This window comes from Pinus tabuliformis, chromosome 1_1, assembly GCF_031772625.1.
Source record: "Pinus tabuliformis cultivar Carrire ecotype Pingquan chromosome 1_1, CPIR1, whole genome shotgun sequence".
In the NCBI taxonomy this organism is placed as follows: Eukaryota; Viridiplantae; Streptophyta; class Pinopsida; order Pinales; family Pinaceae; genus Pinus; species Pinus tabuliformis.
In genome coordinates, this window is record NC_142297.1 from 436,043,883 (window position 1) to 436,067,733 (window position 23,851).

The window sequence follows — 23,851 nt, forward strand, 5'->3', positions numbered from 1 at the left end:
GCATGCATGGAATTGCATGTGATTCTTTTATACCATGGCATGGGTTTTTCCAGGTGTGACAATATTTTCAGCCTAGCCTTGCCATTTCCTGATAGCTTTGATGAGATGGGTTCTCACATTCGGTTTATGTGGGATGGCCTGATTGGATTCGAAGCTGAGTGGGGTGGATCTCCGAATTGAAAAACACATGGTCTAAGTGGTCCCTGAGTCGGATTGTGGATCATGAAGCCACTGGCCTAGTAATCCCTAAACCAGACTATGGGTTGCGGTAAAGCCAGATTGTGTGCCTCGGTGGGCCTAAGAATCCTTGTCGGTGAATGACGAGATATATGGTAAAGCCAAGAGGTGGATTTTCTCTCCGTTGGGCCTAGTGGTCCTGAGATGGGATGCATGGTAAAGCTTGGAGAGTATGTCTCGGTGTAGGGTCTAGTGATCCTTGGATCAAACAATGGATTGTTGTAAATCCTGAGAGACTAGGATGCACTCAAATTCCTCACGGTGTAGGTGGATAACTCCTGTGGCATCCATGCTTGTTGGTGTTTTTGATGTGTTCTATGAGTCCCACATTCATTCTTGGAATATTGCACGGGGTGATTAGCTGAAGAGAGACTTGGCTCAACCAATCTATGGTCGAGTGGAACGTGGTAGTCCCATCAGTTGGTTCATTGCATTCATTAATGAAAAATTCATTCCCTTGATTTTCATGTGTAAATGTATTGATGTATATGTGGATTTTGATGGCTAATATGTTTATGGTATTTCTGTTCCTATTATGCTAGTTATATAATGTATGTTATGACAACAACTATGTATGGCTCTCAGTACGTTTTTACTTGTACATGAATGGATAATGTGTCTACAACGTAATAGATGATAATGCAACAAATGACATGAGGGAAAAATGGTTCATAGTGATTCTCATATAAGTATGAGATCCCTATGATTAATTATGTTGTTTACACCTGTAGGTTACATGTTGATGATATGTTTGACGAAATACCTATCATGGCTAGTAGGGGTCTAGTTATGGTCTTGTTCAGATTATTGCTTTTGCATCATTGTTTCCTTGTACTTTTAATGATTTCAAGCTATCACTCCATTCCGGGAAGTGACTTGGGCACTGGGCCTGAAAAAGTGGCTTAAATCCTGGGGTTGCTGGCACAGAACTGGTAACTTTAGTGTCTGGTCACTGGCAGGCAAGCCTGTGAGAGCGAATTTGGGTCTCTAGTCGCTCCCTTGCCCATAGCATGAGAGCGACTATGGCCTAAGAGATCCAGAACATCAGTGGGATCCAGGGACAGACTGTCTGAGTGGCTGACATGTCTCCTGAGGGTTATGCTGCTGATGTTGGGTGACTATGTGTGATGTTCCATCGATTCCACTTCCTTAAGGTCACATAGGAGGTTGAATCTGATCATAGTAGCCTCTCGTCTCATGTTTACCCCAGTTGACATGGTTACTTGGGTAGAAGTGGGAGGAGGGTGTTACAGGTACAATGAGGGGGCTAAAGGGCCCATAATGGAGTACTAATAATGGATACCATTCAATGTAAGGTGGACTAAGTCTACCATATTATTAAATAAGACAAACTATGTTAGCTAGTATTGAATAAATGTAATGGGGCCTCATTAAAGATGGTCCACTAGGTAGATAAGAGGTTATTATTATTAGAGTTCTCTTTGTAATTATAAAAACGATGCAGAACTCCTTCTGAGATACATGGAAGATTATTGTAATTGAATCATAGATCATTACGAGGTTTCCCGATCAAAGAGACAAGTGCAAAGGGGTAGCTTCCTTCCATAGAATGATTAATTGTAAGGTGTTACCCTACCCTAAAAGTTTTGATATTAATAAAGAGTGGATAATTTCTATACTATCCTTTGCATCTTTTTTGTAATTTTATATTAAGATTTAAAGCATATAACATGATCTCTAACATGCCTCAACATTCATGTCCTACAAATTGTTCTCTCAACATGTCCATAGACGTGTAATTTTCCATTTTTTTTCATGATGCTAAACACTTTGTGTAGGTTCTGACATGCCTTTGTATGACTATCCTACAAATAACTCTCCAATATTTGTTTGTGGACGTGTAATTTTTAATTATTTTGATAAGGTGCTAATAGTTTGATATTGAGATACATAGAGAGATAAATTGCAAGTAAGAAACCAAATATTAAAAGGGAGAGAAACATTGATCTACCAACATGCTCATGAAAGGGGGCATTCTATCTCTAAGTATTGTGAAATGGATTCAATTTACAATTGGGAAGAGTACACCAATATTTCATGTGCTTAGATAACAATGGTTTGTAGAAAAAACACAAAGATTTTATGACAAGGTGAAGAAGTTGGCTAAGAAGAGAGAATAAAATAAATTTATAAATACCTATAATTTAGACATAATAATTTTGTTAATTAAGTAAAAAGATCATATTTTATTAGATAATTAAATGAAAAAAAATACCATAAACCCTTTTCAAATTAAATAAAAAGATAAACTCAATTACAAAATAAATTTATGCACAATCAAATTTAACAATATTATAATTAAAATACTTTATATGATACTTCAAATTTAAGATAATTAAAATATTTTTTATATTATTAAAATACTTCTTATATTATTATTAGTAATTTGTTAAATCAATTTGAATATATATATATATAATTTTCGAATACCTATAATTTAGACTTAAATCTAATAAATAAGAAAATATAAAAAAAAATTATAAATATTTTACAAATTAAATAAAAAAAATAAGTACAAAATAAATTTAACATCGAATATAACTAATAATTAAATACAACTAATAATTAAAATACCTTATATGACGCTTCAAACTCGTTGTTCCAAATTAGTTTATAATATATTAAACTAATTATATGTGAATTTGAATTCACAACGTGGAGAGAGATTCATATAATATCCATTTTTAGATTTCTATTTGGCCTCATAAATATATATACACTTTTTTTTTATCTTTCTAAAAATAGAAGTGTAATATATACGTAAGTTTAATGTGATATATATATATATATATGTTAAATTTGGAAATAAGATAAAGATATTTGGAATAAAATTAATTATGTGTATAAGTTAAGAGTTGATTTTTAATGTTATATATATATATATATATATATATATATATATATATATGTGGAATAAAATTAATTATGTGTATAAGTTAAGAGTTGATTTTTTAAAAGATAAGGAAATAGGTTTAGAGTCTAAGATTTTAAATAGTAATGGTTTGTAGAAAAAACACAAATATTTTATAACAAGGTGAAGAAGTTGGCTTAAAAAATATGATAAATTTATAAATATTTATAATTTAGACGTAATAATTTTGTTAATTAAATAAAAAACCATATTTTATTAGAAAATTAAATGGAAAAAAAATATCATAAATCTTTTTCAAATTAAATAAAAAGATAAACTCAATTACATAATACATTTAGCACAATTAAATGTAACAATCTTACCAAGGAAAATTTTAAGGATGGAAAAATTTCTTGAAGTTTAAAAACATTGGCGAATCTCACTAATCCCTAATATGCTAACTATAAAATGTTTATTGATATATTTGTAAAATTATTCAAATTTATAATGATTTTATATATAGCCTCTATACAATGTTGGTGATTTTTAAGGTAAAATAATTTTATATTCTAAAATTTGGGCGAATCGTCTTTTATAAAATTGGAAATTGGCGAATATTTTTTGTGGAAAAATCATGGAAAATTAGCCCACTGGGCGAACATTAGCCCCTAAAATTTTCCATGAATCTTACAATTAAAATATTTTTTATATTATTATATACTATTTTACAATAATTTGTAATTTGTTAAATCAATTTGATTTTACAATAAGTTTGTTAATAAAAAAAATTAAAAATAATTAAATAATTTTATTTTATAAATATTTTCCAAATTAAATAATAATAAAATTACTTACAAAATAAATTTAACATCAAATATAACTAATAATTAAAATACCTTATATGACACTTCAAACTCGTTGTTCCAAATTAATTTATTATATATTAAACTAATTATATGTGAATTTGAATTCACAATGTGGAGAGAGATTCTTATTATAGATTTTTTTTGGTCCCATAAATATATATACCCTTTTTTTATCTTTCTAAAAATACAAGTATAATATATATGTAAGTTTAATGTGAAATTTACTTTTATATTATTTATTTTTTAAAATTTGAAACTAAGATAAAGATATTTTGAATAGAATTAAGATAAAGATATTTTCAATAGAATTAATTAAGTATATAAATTAAGAGTTTATTTTTGAAGATATAAAGAAAAAAGTTAAGGGTTTAAGATTTAGAAGTATTTAACAAAAACCCAAATTTATTTTTTAAAAGTCACTAATAAAATAATTTAAAATAGTATAATTTTCTTTCAATCATAATAATGAATCAACCTACACTCACAAATAAATATCATCATTACAAATTTATAATTTAATTATAATAATTTTTCTCACTATATATATATAAACCTGTAGCATTTATATTGCACCGCTAGGGCCGGTTATTTAGATCCCTAGTATTATGGGTAGCATTTATATTGCACCGCTGGGGCCGGTTATTTAGATCCCTAGTATTATGGGAATTTCCATCTCATTGATAAGAGCGATGTCTATAGATGTTATAATTGAAAGGTAATTTTAGACTTCTGAGCTATAACAACGAACGCAAATGGAAGGGCCACATCTGAGCTATGCGTGTTTATGAGGAAGTGTATGGCCAGGCTGGCAGTTCACATTCTTTATTTAATTTAATAAAATTACGCAAACTATATAAAAATAATTTTATGAATGTATTCATTTAATAAAATAATCGATCGATAATATATTTTTATAATATAATTAAAAGTTAATATTTTTAAAAATAATATTAAAATTTGTAAATAAATTTATAATTTGTTAACCAATATAAAATCAGGAAGTTTAAATGGATTACAATATAGCTTTTATTATCTATAGTTATAAGGATGGAAGACTTTATGTTAGCCGAAACAATTTTATTAAATTCGTTAACATATTCTTAATTTTTAATTATCTATGACAAAGCCTCATTCTCATACAGTTTCAACATTGATGGGTGTTAATGAAGCTGAGGATGTTGTGGCATTTCATAATTGAGAATTCTTAATGTAACATTTGGTAATTATTAGTTTGGTGTTTCTTATTGGCATGCACTAATTCTAAATGTGTTATTGATATCTGAAGCAGAAAGATATATGAAATTTACTTATTGGTATGCACTAATTCTAAATGTGTTATTGATATTTCAAGGAGAGAAATATCTGAAATTTAATTTGTATTAGGGAGAGATGCAAGTTTTGTAGTTGAGTTACATTAACATGGCATGGAGATTTTTTAATAGTAATGGTGATAAATGGAATTTAGCATAGAATTTGTGTCAATCTAATGTAGGGTTCTTTTCGCATGTTAAAGTAAGTGTTTGATGTTCATATTATTAAATGGAATTACACATAGAATTAGTATTGTAGACCAAGCTACTTAATTGAGTGGACGAATGTTTACTGATTTCAATAGGGTTCGCAAATCTTGAATACCATCTTGTATCCAAATAGTGAGTGAATTATTGTACCATCACATATCAATGAGAATGCTAAATGTTATGTATGTTGAGGTCCAACAATTCTCTAAAACTTTTTCATCTCCATATTCTTTGACCCATAGTTCTTGGATGTCAATTTGGTTAGAAATTTTGCAACTAGGCTACTTTTCAGACATTTTCTGGTAAAAAATGTTCACCAATTCGGTTAAAAATTCGCCTATTATTTACATATATATGATTAAATGGATGATATTCGTGAAAAAATTACTAATTTTAATAGTAAACTACATGTTTTTTATTGAATATTTGCCTACATTCTATATGTATGAATTTTCAAACCAAAATAGTCGCCTACAATACTATATATAGGAAAATATTTAAATCCTTAAAAAATACCTTGATGTAAACCCACATCATATAATTAAACCCAACTGCACATGTCAATGCACAACGTTGAAGTTTCACCATGGAATGTGGTGGAAGTATCCAATGAAAAATCATGGAGATAACAACTACTGCCAAGCATGAGTATATACAAGGACAGTTGGGGAAGATTTCAAAAGGAGGGGAAATATAGAACCTTTGGGAGGAAAGTTGAAAAGGGAAAATTTTCCATGGAAATGGTGAGTGTAATAGATGTAGAGTCATAGTGGAAGAGGGAATATGTGGGTTGAATTAACTGTGAAATCAAGATTTGAGCATTGTTCTTGGGGTTTTGGGCACGGGGCCAAAATTCTTCAATTTCGAAGTCTTATGGATTTAGTAATTGGATAGGTTGATCTGAAATAGGCAAGGAGGATTTGGTCGGTTTGGTAGTAGGAGTAGATTCAGAGCAACGTCGGCCCGAGATCGACTTCAAATGGGATATCCAAGTATGTATCTGCATTTAAATGGTAATTCTATGTTTAATTTGATTGCTTGGTTGTTTGTAAAAATTTAGGCATTACAATTCAAGTTTGACTTTGTTTGAATAATTTTTGAAATCCAAATAATATTATCTTTTGGTTCAAAACCTATAATCCCATGCAAATGGTGTTTTCCTTTTAAGTGAAGATCTAGAAATTTATATTTTTTTTTATGTAATTAGCAAGAAACATATCCACTTCTTAATTAGAAAAATATAATTATTTTTTATGTAATGCATGTAATATGTAAAATGTTGAAATTATAAAAAGAGATATATTGAAATTCATTTTTTTTCATTCTCATTGTTCCATGGAAACCTATATTATATATTGTGTTATTTAAGAAATATCATTTAAACCATTCTTTTATGATTTGAAGATATGGTTCCCTTATGACCAAAGGATTGTAGATGTGCTTTTAAAGATTTGGTGAAGCATACTAATCAAGAGATAAGGAAAAGAGGATTCCAATTGCATTACATTATTAAAATTGCTTAATATCGAATACACATGATCCTCATAATTTACATCTAGTATTTTTTTTTTGGTCAACTAGCCTACATTGGATTTAAAATGGTAACCCTTCACAAGGAATTCCTTAACAATATACCAATTTTCCATTAATTCAGAGCCTCGTGGGCAACATTTACATATATTCTTGATATGTAGACAAAAATGGTTTTCCTTACCAAAATCACATTGATCCCACCCACCTCCACATGCCAATGATCCCATAATTGTATGCATATATTGAAACATCTAAAACATTGGGTTGGATCTCTCTTGCTTGTTGTTGTTCCTCTAACTAAGATACATGATAAGCATATTAAAATGCTTCTTCCATAAAAAATCTAGAACAATTTTCTCCCAACAAAGAGGGATGCATTCTTATTAAAAAAAACACATAATCACTTACATTGTGCAATATCAAATTCACAAGGATGACTCCTTTAGTGTCTAATATTAAGTGAAAAAGAAAGAGGTGGAAGTGTTCCAACTAAATCAAGGTCCATTCACACTAGAGATAATGATGAGATTGCAAATAGAGTAACTTATTAGAGATGGATTTGATTTTTTCTACAAATAAATACAAGGTATTTTGGTTTCTATTCACCTTATGTTCTAAGCCAATGTTATTCTTCTACAATAAGATATTACATAGTGGAATTATTTACCAAACTAATATTATTCTTTTAAAATATATAATTATGAAATGAAATAATTGTTTCTCATGGAATTGTTTACCACACTAGCATTATTTTCTATAACATTATATTCAAGAAATATTATCTTTGGGAATATCCTTTTTACACCTTTCTTGCTTTTGACACACGTCAAAGTAGTATTCATGTCGGTTGGATAAACAAAAAGAGAAATCAATGTTTGAAACGATTGTGACATGGAAGCCTTCATCTTTTCTTTTCTGGCTGAAAATGCCCTTGGGAAAATCCATAAGGTGTGCATATATGTTAGTTTTTTTTGCTCTCTTCATTTTATTGTTTATTTATTGTTTGTTTTATTTAACCTAAATAGTGTCCATACACAATGATGTGTTCAATTGCCCAATAATTATCTACATCTAGCATACTCATCGATGTTGTACGAAAAGGTTGACCAAGAACATTTGGGATACCAAAAGATATATAGAAGATGTCCAATTTTCTACGTAACATAATGTGTTTTTAATTTCCAATCAAGGATTCCACAAATGAATTAGTGAGTTATTTGAAAGTTTCTTTTAGTAAATTGATTTCATTAACTATTTCAAATATCAGTGGGAGCTACAATAGAGTGAGTAAATCCATTGCAATGATTGTTTACAATACAGTGAGTAAATCCATTGCAATGATGGTTTACAATAAAGTGAGTAAATCCATTGCAATGATTGTTTATGATTACTAGTGATTTAGTCAATATTATTATATATGTTTATATGTTATTATTATATATGTTCATATGTTATGTGAAACATTGTAGGTATATGGGTTTCCGAGAATCAATGAAGGAAACATATTCTTCCACAAAGTCATAACATGATCATAAAAAATGATAGATTTTTATAGAGGTAATTGTTCAATGGTAATTCCATATTTTTTTGACCATGGATTTATTTAAAAATCAATTAAAAATAATTATATATTAATTTTGCAATCAATTTTATGTTAATTTAAAATGCCCCTTCCTACAAAATAGATTGAATTGTTAGCCTACTTATATTATAAGTATTCTCTTTCTATTGGTTTGAAATGTTCATGAAATCCAACAATTTTTCTCAAAATGTTGTAGCAAAACACACACATAAAATTTCATGAGAGAGTGCGCTTAACATCCTAGACATTAGTGCCCTTTATGACCTTACCAACCCTAAGGTTATGAGAATCAAGTCACAATATAAATAGCCATATATGCTGTAGACTATGTTTAATCTCTGATCAAAGATGGTCTTTTGCAACCTCTTGTGTGCAAATGAGGGAAATATGTGCCAACATGTTATGAAGAGATATATGTACATTAAGGGAATGTCCCATTTGACAGCCCTAGTGTGCCACTTATTTCTCTTGTGATGGGGCCAACATTATTACTAGATTCTATAAAATTGTCATAATTATTATAACACTTTGTATCGTCACTAACATTATTACGCAACTTCAATACTTTTGAAGGTGAGAGAAATGTTGTGACAATTGGTGAAGTGGATGAAGAGGAAAAGCATGATCTTGTAGTCTCATAAATGAACATGATAGGAAATGAGTGATTAAGGAGTTAAACAAGGCTATTGGTTCACATATTTTTACAAAATGAAATAATTTTTTTGTTGAAATTAGAATCAATAGTAGTGCAGTAATGATGAAGCATTTGAGGGGTTTTTTGACTTGCCAATCATAAATGTTAAGTAGTATAAAAAGGGATAATGCTAGAACTAAGTATTCCGATAAATGCTTAAGGAGCTTTACTGAAATACATTTCAAAAGTTCTACATAAAAACCCATAAGTGCATGCCTTCAATTTATTGCGCATTTTGTATTTTTTGCAATTGCAAAGTATATGAGATATGGTATCCATTTTAAGCAAGCTACTCAAATAATAATTCTTGGAATATATCACAAGAGATGCCTTGGAGACTAAATTGGCTCATCTAGACATACTAACCACTAATGTTGAAGTTGATTCACACATTAGTTTATATGGTTCATTATAGCCTAACTTATGTGCAAGATGGTACACCTCAGTGCTTACAAATATATAATGTACATAAAAAATTATATCCCTTGCTATTTCAGGTGTACAACATTCTATATTTATCCTTAAACATTGCCAACATCTCATTTTATACTTGTAAATGGAATATAAGAAGTTTCTAAATATTTTTATCAAATTATAATTAGATTCTTCCATTGTTTACAATTAGATAAAAGCTCACATGACAAGACAATTTCCAAAACCCAAATATTATTAATTACCTTCTTTAATATGATAGATAAGGATAACAAAAGAACCTCACTATTTAATTAGAAGAAGCATGAACATAATTAGTTTCATGTAAAGGAACCCATTAACCTATCATGCTATAATTTAGTAAAAAAACATGTTGTGAATTATTTAATAACTAAACAATTTAATTATAACAAATATGAAAATAAATATGCTCATCTAAAGAAACTTGTCGACATATCATGATGTGAATTAGTAAAGAAACATGTTTTGAATTAGTCTTATTTTAGAATAGGCTACAATGAATAAACTTAGGATCTATGTAGTCGATAACACTAGCATTGGGTGCTATTTCATTCTTAAATAGTAACAAAATGATTAATTAAAAAAAGAATACTAAGCCAATATTTACTAAGTTCCTTATAGTTTCATACAAAGTTTCATGCAAAATGTACTTTCATGCAAAGATTATATGTAGCAACATAAAAAATATCATTATGTTCCATAAATAATATCATTGTGTATGGGTAATACTCAAACTACCTAAAGCATACATGAGCCTTAGAATTATACTTAGAAATAGAATGTTTTAATAATAAGAACTCAAAGGAGGTGTTTGTAACAAAATAGTCAAGTAATAAAATGATCATTTTTCCCTACTTATCGTGTGAGGAATTACTTAATTAAGAAAGGAATCGACCTATCATGATATGAATTAATAAAAATGTTGGTTGAACTATAACAAAAAAACATATTGTAACTTGATAAAAATAATCATTCATTTATTTGTGTTCAAAGAATACTAAGCCAATATTTACTAAATACTCTATAGTTTCATACCAAATGTACTTTTGTGCAAGGATTACATGTAAAACCATAAACAATATTATTGTGTATGAGTAATACTCAACCTACCTAAAGCATACACCAACCTTAGAATTATACTTAGAAATAGAATGGTTTAATAATAAGAATTCAAGAGCGGTGTTTGTAACAAAATAGTCAAATCAATCTGGTAATAAAATGATCACTTTTCCCTACTTATGATGTGAGGAATTACTTAATTAAAAAAGAAATTGACCTATCATAATATGACTTAGTAAAAAAGTTGATTGAACTCTAACAAAAATATATATATTATAATTTGATAAAAATAATCACTAATTTATTTCATTAAACATAAATATTTTCGATAATATCTACACTTAATAATGCCAATATTAAAATATCATGATTTATTTAAGAAATATAATAAGAACATCATTCTTCGTAACTAAAAATAAGTTAGTAGGCCATTCTTAAATAATAATAAAAATGATTTAATCAAAACACAAAGCAATCTACTAAACTCACATAACAACAAAATAAATGCCACACTACTTTTTTAAAGCTCTTAAAGCATTAATGAATAGAAAATGAAAAAAATATAATAATTGTGTAAAATGACCCACTATAACACTATTTTTTTAAGCTCTTAAAGCATTAATGAATAGAAAATAAAAAAATATAATAATTGTGTTATAACACAACTTTTTTTAAGCTCTTAAAGCATTAATGAATAGAAAATAAAAAAATATAATAATTGTGTTATAACACAACTTTTTTTAAGCTCTTAAAGCATTAATGAATAGAAAATGAAATAAATATAATAATTGTATTAAATGACCAACTATAACATGACAACCCCTAATAGTGAATCATAACATTATAGAATGGTACTCATGTAACACACTAGACATTGTAATATCAAAATTCTATATTAAATGTCAAATTTGTGTGACAAATCATTGAAATGTTTAGGGTAGCTCATTCCAAGAAACCTCATGAACCAATCAATACGTGAAATAATGAAAAGTTATCAATAAGTGTAACCTCATTTATGTTTTCTTTGTAAAGAAATTTTAGGAATGTTATCCTCTTTCGGTGTACGAGAATAATGTGATAAAATCTATCAAATAGAGCTATGGTGTGTAGTTGCTTGTATGTGGCAAATTTTTTTGGCTGCAATAGCTTTGTACCACTTCAGCCATTTTGTTTCTTTGACACTTAGTGGGGTGGGATGTGCATTCTTGATAACTTCTTTTATTTACGACATTGTAGATTGTGCTTAGAGAACACCATGCTTTCTTCAAGCTCCACATCATGTCCATAAAAATTTGGTTCCTCAACTCGATTCCATAGCTCTACTTAGAATGCATTATCATGGACAATCATCTCATCATTGATTTCCAATAAAAATGAATCAAATAATACAAACTTAGAACATAAAATTAACATTCCATTACTATATTTGGATAAAACATTTAATAATGAACATTAAATTGACTCTTTTATTACAAGGTACATTAAATTGATTCACTCTTTTATTACAAGGTACATCGACCATTGTATCTATAGGAAACTCTTAAAAACAAGTCACTAAGCCAATGATTGGCTTAGTGCATGAAAATATTAACATACATGTCCATGCATCATCATGGTTTCTCTGACAACGGTCACAGATCGACTCTGGCATGGTTTCTCCGGTAGTGTTCACAGCTCGACTCCTGCAGCTCTATCATTGCAACTTTATTTATCTGACTGCACTGCTTGGACTTCAACCCTTCATTCAATACGTCCACGTACATTCATTCAATGCCCCAGTTCCCATCCAACATTTCAAATTAGTAAGTGCCGCCCAAAATTTTGAATTCAAATTGGGTAGTCCCGCCCAACATAAATGAATAGTCCCACTTTATTTCCATTTTCTCGAGCCAAAAGATGTTTCCCATATCCCTAATGAGAAATGTGTCAACTATAATTGAAACATTGGAGTCGACACTCAAGCTCATGCGCAAGCTACAATTGAAATTCGAGTGTGCCTATGGCTTCAGATTTACAACTCTCAATCTCGAAAGCGAGTGAAATGCATTATAGAGGAGTGAGGAAGCATCTATGGGGAAAATATGTGGTGGAGATAAGGGATTTGACGAGGCATGGAGTCCATGTATGGTTGGGAACGTTTGAAACGGGAGAGGAGGTGGCCATGGCTTACGATCAGGCTTCCTTCGCCATGAGAGGTTTCAATGCCATTCTCAACTTCCCCCTTGAAATTGTTTGCAAGTCCTTCAAGCGCCGTCAGGCCCACACCGGTTTAGCTTATCCACTTACTTCCAACCCCAACTTTTCCACCGGCTCCTCTGAAATCTCCTCAACCACATCTAGTAGCCAGCTTTCCGACTGCCATAGTCGGATCTAGCAACTCGACGAATATCATTCCAGTACTCCCACCTCGGCGCTTGAAACGTACATCGTCGAGAGGCTCGATTCACGCAGAGAAAGAAGGGGGCCCCGCCAACTTCTACCCTTGTTGCTACCAAGACTAATAAAAACCAAAACGTTAACAAATGTAGTGAATTATTACCAATAGAGAAGTCGTAGTCTCAAGAAATGTCGTCTGTATTGGAGTTGGAGGCTCTGGATGTTGATTACATAAAAGTTCAAGGACAAGGAAAGTTCGTATTAGACCTGCTTTTCTTTAGGTTATATCATAATTTCTTCGGAGTTAATTTGTTTTTATTTCATTAAAAGTGTAAAATTTTATAGTTTCTAAAGAATTAAATTTTAAGTTTAATATGTTAGGTCACACTCTATGGAATTTATATGAGCCAATGTATTTGTGGATAGTAGTTGACTATCTCAAAATAAATTGGTGTAACAGGTTTCCATAAGAAAAAAAATACATGCAAGCAATTTTTTTTGGCATAATTCATTTGAACATAGTCTTATTGTTTGGCCTAATTTTGACTCAAAAGTCTTTTTTTTAGAGTATGCCAATATATAAAGAGATAAGATTTAGTAATATTAGATATAAAATATTGTAAATAAAGTATAACTAGATTTATTAATGTTATATATAAAGTAATGTAAATAAAGTATGATTTAATAATATTATATGTAACATAAGTTTTAGTGGTAGTTTAATTAGTAATTGTTTTGTAAAAAAATAGTGTAAGGAGGTGTTTAGTGTTCAAATCCCTTAATCACTAGTGCATGTTGCAACAAGAGCATAGCTATACAAAATCCTATGTCAAATGAATACAAGACTAACTTGATGAGATTTGCTAATATATATTTCATAATATTAATTATAAATATATATTAATTTAATTAATAAAAATATATATTAACTATATTGTAAGTTAAAGCATCGATCTACAATATAAATAGTTATGAAAATTTACATTTAAATATATTATAATCGTTTTAATATCTCTTACATATATAAAAATATTATAGTAATGATTATATATATTATATTATATAGTTAGCTAATTAGTATTAACTATATAATATAATATAATATAATATAATATAGTACTAATATATAATATTATATTAATTAAATATTATTTTTTTTCCCCTAGGAAAAAATCGTAATTTTATTCATGTTGATAAAATTACATTTTGTAGATGCTTATAGCATATGCAAATGGCTGAACCTGTAATATCAGGCAGCAGACAGAAATAAAAGCACAAAATGGCAAAAAGACAGTTCCTGAGATGACAGGAAGACAAACAGATATAATAGTAAATGTTAGCAGGCCTATGTTTTCCTGCCTTTTTTCTTTTCTACTTTGCGCCAGACTCCAGTGCTGATAGTAGGATCAATTACAACAAGTTGGTTTTCCTCTGTGTATGCTGGTTGTTCTTTATCTGAGTCCGATCCTTCTGGGCTAAGTGCTCTTTTGGCTCCGCTTATTTCCAATTGTAAATCTTGCTGCTGTACCAAGCTATGTGTCTCCAAATTGGGCTTCTCAATGCCTTCATTAGGCTCTTTCCCCTGTCTCATTTGTACATCTGTGGGTTCTGTGTTCAGTGCCTCCTCCTCCAGTGGTTCCGTATGCTGCCAACCTTTTGGTTTTTTTTGTTGTTTCTTGTTCCCTTTTGGCTCCCTACTAGTCAATGGACATGCGTATTGCAGGTGCCCTGTCTGCAAGCATCTACAACATCTGAAAGTCGTGTTCTCGTAGTCAAGATTTTGCGTCCACAGTGAATTATTGAAATTCAATGTGATGTGATCTCGCAGTCCTTGACTTAGGTCCACCTCTACACATATTCTGGCATATGTGAATATTCCCCGCATAGCTCTGTCTTCATCTGTTTTAAGATGTTTTCCTAAAGAGTTCCCAATGGCTGTTAATGGTTTTCGGTGCCAAAAATGCAATGGGAGGTTATGCAGCCTTACCCAAACTAGTGTCGTCAAAACAACCATGGTGTTGGCATCAAAGTCCGGGAACCAGGGGGTGATGAAGAGGCCAACATTTCCCCAAAACCAAGGCCCCTGGTTAATGATATTGTCTCGTTCCAGTTCTATGTTAAATCTGACTATGAAGAAACCCTTAGGGCATAGGTATATTTCACATTTGGTTGACCATGATGTAAATACCCACTGATGCAATGCATCAACTTTGGGCCAGTAACCATTAAATCTGCATATAACGGCATTTTGTATTAAATCTGAGTATAGATCTGTTACCTCCGGAAGTGTTACAGTAAATAAAGGTGATTCTTGCTTCTGTTCCACGATGTAGGGACCTGGTAGCTCGGATGTGGGTGCTGTTCTGTGATTCAGTGGTTCCTTTCCTTTGACTGCATCGCGGAAGGTTCCTGTAGTTTTTGAGCTGGTTCCCTTACAGCCGCCTCGTAGTCTCAGATTGAGTATAATGGTTGAATCATTAACAACTCCATAGTGCTGGAGTGTGTGGTGGTCCTGCATGCAGAGTCCGGAGAATAAGAGGTTTTGGTATATTTCCGGAGTTCCCAATTTGTTATGGATCTCCTTTTTTAACCCTAAGACATCCATCCCTTCCCTGATCTCTACACAATGGTGTCTACCTTCTACAGATCTGATAAATATTTGATTCAGATCTGACGAACCGACCTTGTTCAAACCCCGATCTATATGGTTGCTCTTCAGATCTGGCGGATCTGTGGTGATTCTGGAGTTAGAGGGCTTGATACCTCCTGTCTGCAGTGATCTAGCTATCTCTGCCTCCGCGTATCCACTTCCACCGTCAACATCCATCAGGGATTTATGACCATGGAAACCCTGATACCTGTCTAGATAAACCTTCAATATGGTGCTTACCTTGCAGATCGTGATGCGCTTGTTAAGGTCGCTGAAATCGGGGTGAGTGGTGGCGTGAACCCAGATCTCTGCATCGTTGGCCCTCACGTAGGCCACGCCACCGTCCAGCCTGCTACAATTAAGACTGTGCCGCGTCAATTTACTTCTGCCATCGTTCTGTAGCCGCCTCATCAGATCTATCGTTTGCTGCCTGAAATCTTTGATCGGCCATGTGTAAACGGGCGTCAGGCTTCCATCTGATTCTGTGGCGGCTCGGATCAGGCTCTTCTTGACCAGGAAGCGAAAGCTTGAGGCGTCCATTCGAAACCCTAGGTCCGGCGTTTGCTGCAGAGAAATCCTCCGGTTCTCTTCCCTTACACCGTGTTATTCATCTATATTAATTAAATATTATAATAATATATGTTAATATTAATATTGGGGAATGGGTCATCAATATGATAAAAAAATAAAAATAAAAATAACAAAGTAAAAAAAATATGATTGATAAAAAAATTTAATTATATAAAAAAAAATAATAAAGTAAAAAAACATAATAAATAAAAGGTTTTTTGTTTTTTTGTTGTTGTTGTTTTTTTTTTTATTTAATGTTTTTGTAATTTTTTTAAACATTAATGTAAATGTGTGTACATATTAGTTTTTTTTAATTGCATAATATAAATAATTTATCTCTCTCTCTCTCTCTCTCTCTCTCTATATATATATATATATATATATATATATGAGACATATATGAGATAGTATGAATAAATTCAATTATTAGAATGATGCTCATATCTAATTTACAATGATAATATTTACATGAAATTTCTTTTCATAATATTTAAATTTCCTTTTATTTTAATTATGAGTAAATAATTATGTTTTGATAAAGTGTACTTAGTTATATTAAGTTTAACTATTTATTATATTTATTTCCAAATTGCGGAAGTAAACTACCATGTATCACTGGTCTAAAAGTATGATATAATGGTTTCAACTAATTACCATTTTTTTCCTTAAATTACAGGTTTGAATTACAATCACATATGATAACATTAGTTACAATATTCATATTCACACCATTTGAATTCATCAAGTTACCTTTAAGTACGCATTCTCAAATTAAATATAATACATGAACATATATAAAATAGAAAAAATACATAAACATATATATTGAGAAGAAATTTAAGCATGAGTGTATAAAGTGACTAGGCTAAATACTATTAAACACTAAAAACTATATTACCTTGTCTTTGAAGCAATGAATGACTAAAATCACACATTATATTTCACACAAAGCTATGTATTCATCAACACGCATGCACATACACATTACATTAAATTATTTCTCTATAATATAGAGTTTCTCAAATCTAACTTATTCCTAATTTAGGAAGAGATGTTGAGATACTATATCATCCATCTCCAACAATTCACAAACCAAATTTTAATATAGAATGTAAGCATTAACTCTAACTCCCCCCTTAATGCTTACATTACAATTTTTTTTTTTGAAACCACCCATAGACACCAAAACACACATTCATTCATCAAATGGTTAAACAATTTTAATATCAACATGACCTCCATCAAGTTGTCTTATAAACCTCGTAACTTTGTAGTCGACAAGTTGGATTCCCGAGTTCCACTCCCACACTCCTAAATCTCAGTTCTCCTGAATTCAATTATTGAACAACATTCACAAGTTGTAGCATAACCTCACTAGAAGACCACTAACATGTCTTCAACAACTAATGAGGATTCCTTCCCTAGATCCACAACTTCCAAACAGATTGGAAAACCATCCATGTTGAAACTTTTCATTGAACTATAGTTGTTGTAACAGAGTTTGAGAGCTTCAATTTCTTCATTGAGCTCATCATCATTAAAATTCAATGAATATTCATTTGTTTCTATGTTCACTAATTATTTTAGCTTCCCTTTTAATAGATCACATATATGCTTTTTACAATTCCATGTTGTATGTGTTATGCAACCAACTCACAAAAACATAGAAAATATAGATAAACAACTTCAAAATCAGCCTCTTTGAGGAAGAAACCTCCTTTACATTACACAAATGAACAATTCTTGGATGATTCAAATGAAAAAACCTCTTTTCTATATATATATGAGTATAAGGGGTCAAAATATAATTAGAGCTGACATAACAATAATAATGTAAGCGCACAACAATAACAATAGTGGGCTTCTATGGGGCACAATAATAATAATATGGGGACAACATGGGCACTACAATAACAATAAGGGCTATAATGACAATAATAATGGGGGAATACACCAGTATTATAGGGACCTAACATGCCCCCTTCCTTCAAAAAGGTGTTGTCCTCAACACTTGAGTAGTTATGGATGCTTCTATATAAAATTCTCATCCTCGCATGTGGAATCTTCAGTGAGTAAGTTCTTCCACTTGATGAGATACTCTTAAATTGATCAATTTCATAGCTGTCGAGTTCTTATTTTTGTGATTGCTTCAGGTTCCAATATGATTTTTCCTTCCTCGTCAAGTTCTAGCAATATTGTTTGAACTGGGAGCTTGTAACTTGTAAGCTTATTTAAGCATGAAACATGGAAAACTGGGTGCACTCGGGAAGATGTAGGAAACTCCAATTTGTATGCCATAGTACCAATCTTTTGCAACAACTGGTACGGACCATAATACTTTGGTGATAATTTATTATCCTTCTTAGCTTGCTTGAGGGACATTTGTTTAATGTATGGTTGTAGGCGTAGAAATAACCAGTCGCCTACATCAAAATGTATTTCATTGTGATGTTGATCATCCTGTTGTTTCATTCTATTCTGCACCAAATTGGGGTTATCCTTTAAGAGTTGAAGAACTTGTTGTTGATGCTCGATGTGATCTTCCACTGCTTGAACCTTAGAATTTTCTCTTAAATAAGATGTGATGGACAGTAGATGATATCCATAAAGTGCCATAAATGGGGTCATTTTTGTTGTAGTATGGAAGGAAGTGTTATACCACCATTCAACCAGAGGCAACCACTTGATCCATTGTGTATGTTTATTAGTTACAAAGCAACGAAGATATCCTTACAAACATTTTTTCACTATCTCAGTTTTCCCATTAGATTGAGGATGATAAGATGAGCCATGAGCTAACTGAGTACCCAAACAAGAAAATAATTTTGACCAAAAATTTCTAGTTAAAATGGGATCTTTGTTGCTTACAATAATCTTTGGGTTTCCATGTAGCTTTTGTATTGTTTCCATAAATGCGATATCGATTGTATTGGATTTAAATGGATGAGATAACGCACAAAAGTGTGCATACTTGGTAACTCTATCAACTACCACCATGATGACAGTCTTTCATTCAGACTTGGGTAGACCTGTGATAAAATCCATTGAAACCTCCTCCCAACATTGACTTGGAATAGATAAAGGTTGTAATAGACTTGGGGTCTTAATTGTTTCAACTTTATTTTGTTGAAAAACCAAACATTTCGCCACAAACTTTTGAATAATAGATTTAAGGCCATTCCAAAAAAAATCCTTTTTAAACCTGTGGTAAGTTTTTAAAAATCCTAAGTGCCATCATAACGGAGAGGTGTGTAATTCGAGAAGAATATTTTGTTTGAGTTGGGAATTCTTACAGAGGTATAAGAAATCTTGGTACCATAACGAATCATTTTTCTAGCTAAATGTGTCAGATATACTGGGATCTTCCTACAACTTCTGAATGAGTGCCAACACTTCTTCATCATTCTTCCATTCATCCCTTGCTTCATTTATCCAATCTGGTTGGATAATAGAAATGGCACAAAACAATGCTTCCACATCCTCATCCTTTCTTGAGAGTGCATTTGCAACAATGTTTTTCTTCCCTTTTTGTAGATGATTTCAAATTCATAACCCAACATATTTGTGACCCATTTTTGTTTCTCTTCTGAAGATAATATTTGTTCTAAAAAGTATTTAAGGCTACGATGATCTGTTTTTACCTTGAAGTGTCTTCCCATTAGGTAAGGTCACCCCTTTTTAAGTGCATTTAGTATTTCCAACATTTCCTTCTCATAAATAGCTTTGTGTAAATACTTTCCTTTGATTGGAGGACTTTCAAAAGGAACGGGTCTTCCTTCTTGCATTATAACAACACCAATTCCATTTCCTGGGGCATCACATTCCACAATAAAGGTTTTTGTGAACTCTGGTATAGCTAATACCGGTGCTTGGCACATTTCCTCTTTAAGATGTTCAAAGGCCCTCGTTGCTTCTAGAGTCTAAGAAAATGCATATTTCTTCAGTAATGTTGTTAGAGGTGCTTTTATTCTCCCATAATTATTAACAAACTTGTGATAATACCCTGTCAGCCCAAGAAATCCTCGCAAATTCTTTATGGATGTGGAATTTTCCATTCCTTAATGGCTTTAATTTTGCTAGGGTCTACCTTAACACCTTCATGAGATACAAATATGACCTAGATATTCCACCTCCTTTACTCCAAAGAAACATTTGGAGGTTTTTACATATAATTGTTTCTCCTCCAATAGTTTGAGCACCCTGTCAACATGTTGAACATGATCCTTCCAAGACTTGTTGTAGATTAGTATATCATCAAAAAATACTAACACAAATTTTTGAAGGAAGGGTTTGAAAATGGAATTTATCAAACCTTGAAATGTAGAAGGTGCATTGGTAAGGCCAAAACGCATGACCAAGAATTCATAATGACCATCATGAGTTCTAAATGTTGTTTTCAGAATGTCTTCAATCTTCATTTTGATTTGATGATATCATGAACGAAGATCGAACTTGGTGAAGTAAATTGATCCATGTAATTCATCCAATAATTCATCAATGATTGGAATGAGAAATTTATCTTTAATAGTAAGCTTGTTGAGCTTCCTATAATCTAAACACATGCACCATGATCCATCCTTATTGTGCACCAATACTATTGGAGTAGAGAAGGAACTTTGACTATGTTGAATTATATTAGCCTTTAGCATTTTTGTGACCATATGTTCAATTTCACTCTTCTGGGCATAGGGATATCTATAAGGCCTGGTGTTTGGAGGAACACTTCCTAGAATTAAATGAATAGCATGGTCATGATCACGAAAATGTGGGAGGCCTTTGGGAGTCTCAAATACCTTGGAATGATTGTCCAAGACTTTTTGGAGATATAGGGAAATAGATGATTTCGATGTTGGAACCTCTAGTGAACATAATTGTGCAATTATGCCCCATTGTTCTTTCTTTAGAAGCTTTTTTATATCGTTAGATCTTATTATATTTCTCAGTTTCCCTGCGATGCCCCTTAATTCAACTTCCTTTCCTTACCAAAAAACTTTCAAGAAAAGTTCTTGAAAATTAAAAGCTATTGTACCCAAAAATTGTAGCCATTGGACTCCTAGTACAACATCAACACCACCCATTGGAATGGAAAGCAACAATATTTGATTACTTGCTAATAAAAAAGTTTTCACATGCAGATTGCCAATAATATGGTTCTGATGTAGATCTCATGATGGTTTTGTTGAAATATGGCAACAAGAATATTCTAATTTAATTTTTCCTTGAATTAAATTGTGAATTAAAATCGAATTTAGTCCTAATAGCTACTTGGAAATAATTAATAGTTTTATTTTAAATTAATTAGTTAAAGAAATTCAAGTTAGAAGTTTTTCTGAAGTCATGCAAGACTTATCCCTTAAATTAAGGAGATAATATTGAGTTATATTTGATTTGTAATTAGTTAACTCAGTTAATTGAGTTAAGTCCAGTTAAATTAGTTCCAAATTGTTTGAGGAACTAATAGTGAGTTAACAGTTAGTTGATGCATTAATGAACTCAACTAGTGCTACTCCAGTTAACTAAATATTCCCTCATTGGAAACTCATGCATGTCTATTATGAGAAAGACCTAGTTGAGATTAATGTCAAGGACAATGTACTATCAGTTGCATGTGTTTTCTCACGGAGAAAACTCATGCATGCAGTCAAGGATTTAATCCTTAAGGATTGTGCAGTTTTGGAGAGAGTGTTCCACTTGGTAAGAGGGAGATCATCCACTTGGCAACAAGGAAATCATCCACAAGGAATAGCGCAAGAAAATAGGAGCTTGGAGGGTAGAGAGGAAGGCTGGAGAGAAACCAAGATTGTCTGTGAGCATCTATGAGGATTGTATTGAGAGCTGGCTAGCTGTGAGAGCTAAGGTTTTGTATAATTCCTATGTATTTCCACCATCTATGATAATACAATAGTGTGGGGTTTTTAGATGAGGCTTTCCCCAAAAGTATTTTCATGTGTATTATGCATTGATTCTTCTTCTTCTAGTTTTATTGTTCAACTCTATCTTTAAGCTTTCGCAAATTGATAGTAGAAGTAGGTTATAGTATTCTGATTTGATTTATATTGCATTATCGGGTTAACCTACCATCATATTTTCTACATGGTATTAGAGGTGGATTTGTAGAAATATTCTACATGGTATCAGACTTGTGAACAATATACTGAGAAGCGAATTTGAAGTTTGAAGTTCGGGGTTGCAGGTGAAAATCGAATTCATAACATACTTCAAAGTTGGCCAATGGCGTTTTATGGCTTGAGACTCGAGTATGCCTTGGAAGGTAACTCGAATTACATAGCATGGAAAGATAGAATGGAGGCTGTATTAGAAGACAATGGCTTGAAGGAATTCATTGATGAAGAAATCCCAAAGCTAACTTCAACTAATCCACAAGATTTGGCTGAGTGGAAGAAGTGTGTGGCGAAGGCGAGATGGATCATCCTTGAGGGAGTTCGAGACCATATTGTCTCGAGTCTCCATGGGAAGGATATTCCATTTTCAATATGGAAGACATTGAAGGACCTCTACCAGAATAGTAGCAACCAGAGGAAATTGGTGTTCAAGGATAAGCTTCGAATAATCAAGATGGAGAAGGGCAATACTATTTCCACATATCTCAACAAGCTCACCACCTGTAGAGATGAGCTTGGCAGTGTGGGAATAACTATCACCGATGATGATATGGTGAGCCTTGCTCTCCTTGGCCTTCCAAAGAGTTGGAATAGCTACCAGGACTCTGTGAATGGAACGGAGAAACTACCGGATTGGGAACGACTGTGGTTGGATCTTATGCAGGAGGAGATTAGGAGGAGCAGATGAGATGGTTCTTCATCCAAGAATGATGATGAAGAAAATCTGGCCATAGCAAGTAAGGCAAGGAAAGGGAAGGGGAAGGCTTCGCATTTCAAATCGAATTCTTCTCATGGCGGGAATAAGGGTGACATGTCTAAAGTAATATGCTTTAATTTTCACAAGATGGGACATTATTCAACTAATTTCCCATTGGAGAAGTCTAAGAAGGGAACCTCGGAAGGATCGAAAGGTGAGGCATTAGCCTCTTATTTTGAAATGGACTTTACCCTCACTGCATGCATGGTGTCATCGATGATGGATTGTGTCTGGTATCTTGACAATGGAGCCTCATTCCACATGACCGGTGATAAAAATTTATTTAGTGCCTTGGAGGAGAAAGACCTCAATATGCGCATAGAGATGGGTGATGACAAAAGGTATAGTGTTTCAGGAGTGGGCACAGTTGCTTTTTAGAGGGAGCATGGGGCTCCTCTCACCTTGACAACTGTGAAGTATGTCCTTAGACTGAAGAAGAAATTGGTATTGGTCACAATGTTGGAGGACAAAGGCTATGATGTTGTCTTCAGTAAAGGAAAGGCGTTCCTAAGAAACATAGCCACGGGTCAGACCAAGAGGATAGGGATTCGGGTGAAGAA

At 32.1% G+C, this 23,851-nt stretch overlaps 1 pseudogene; it reads left to right on the forward strand.

Moving 5' to 3' along the window:
* The first annotated feature begins 12,758 nt into the window (after positions 1-12,758).
* LOC149213592 (uncharacterized) lies at positions 12,759-13,519 on the forward strand (annotated as a pseudogene).
* The last annotated feature ends 10,332 nt before the right edge of the window (positions 13,520-23,851 follow it).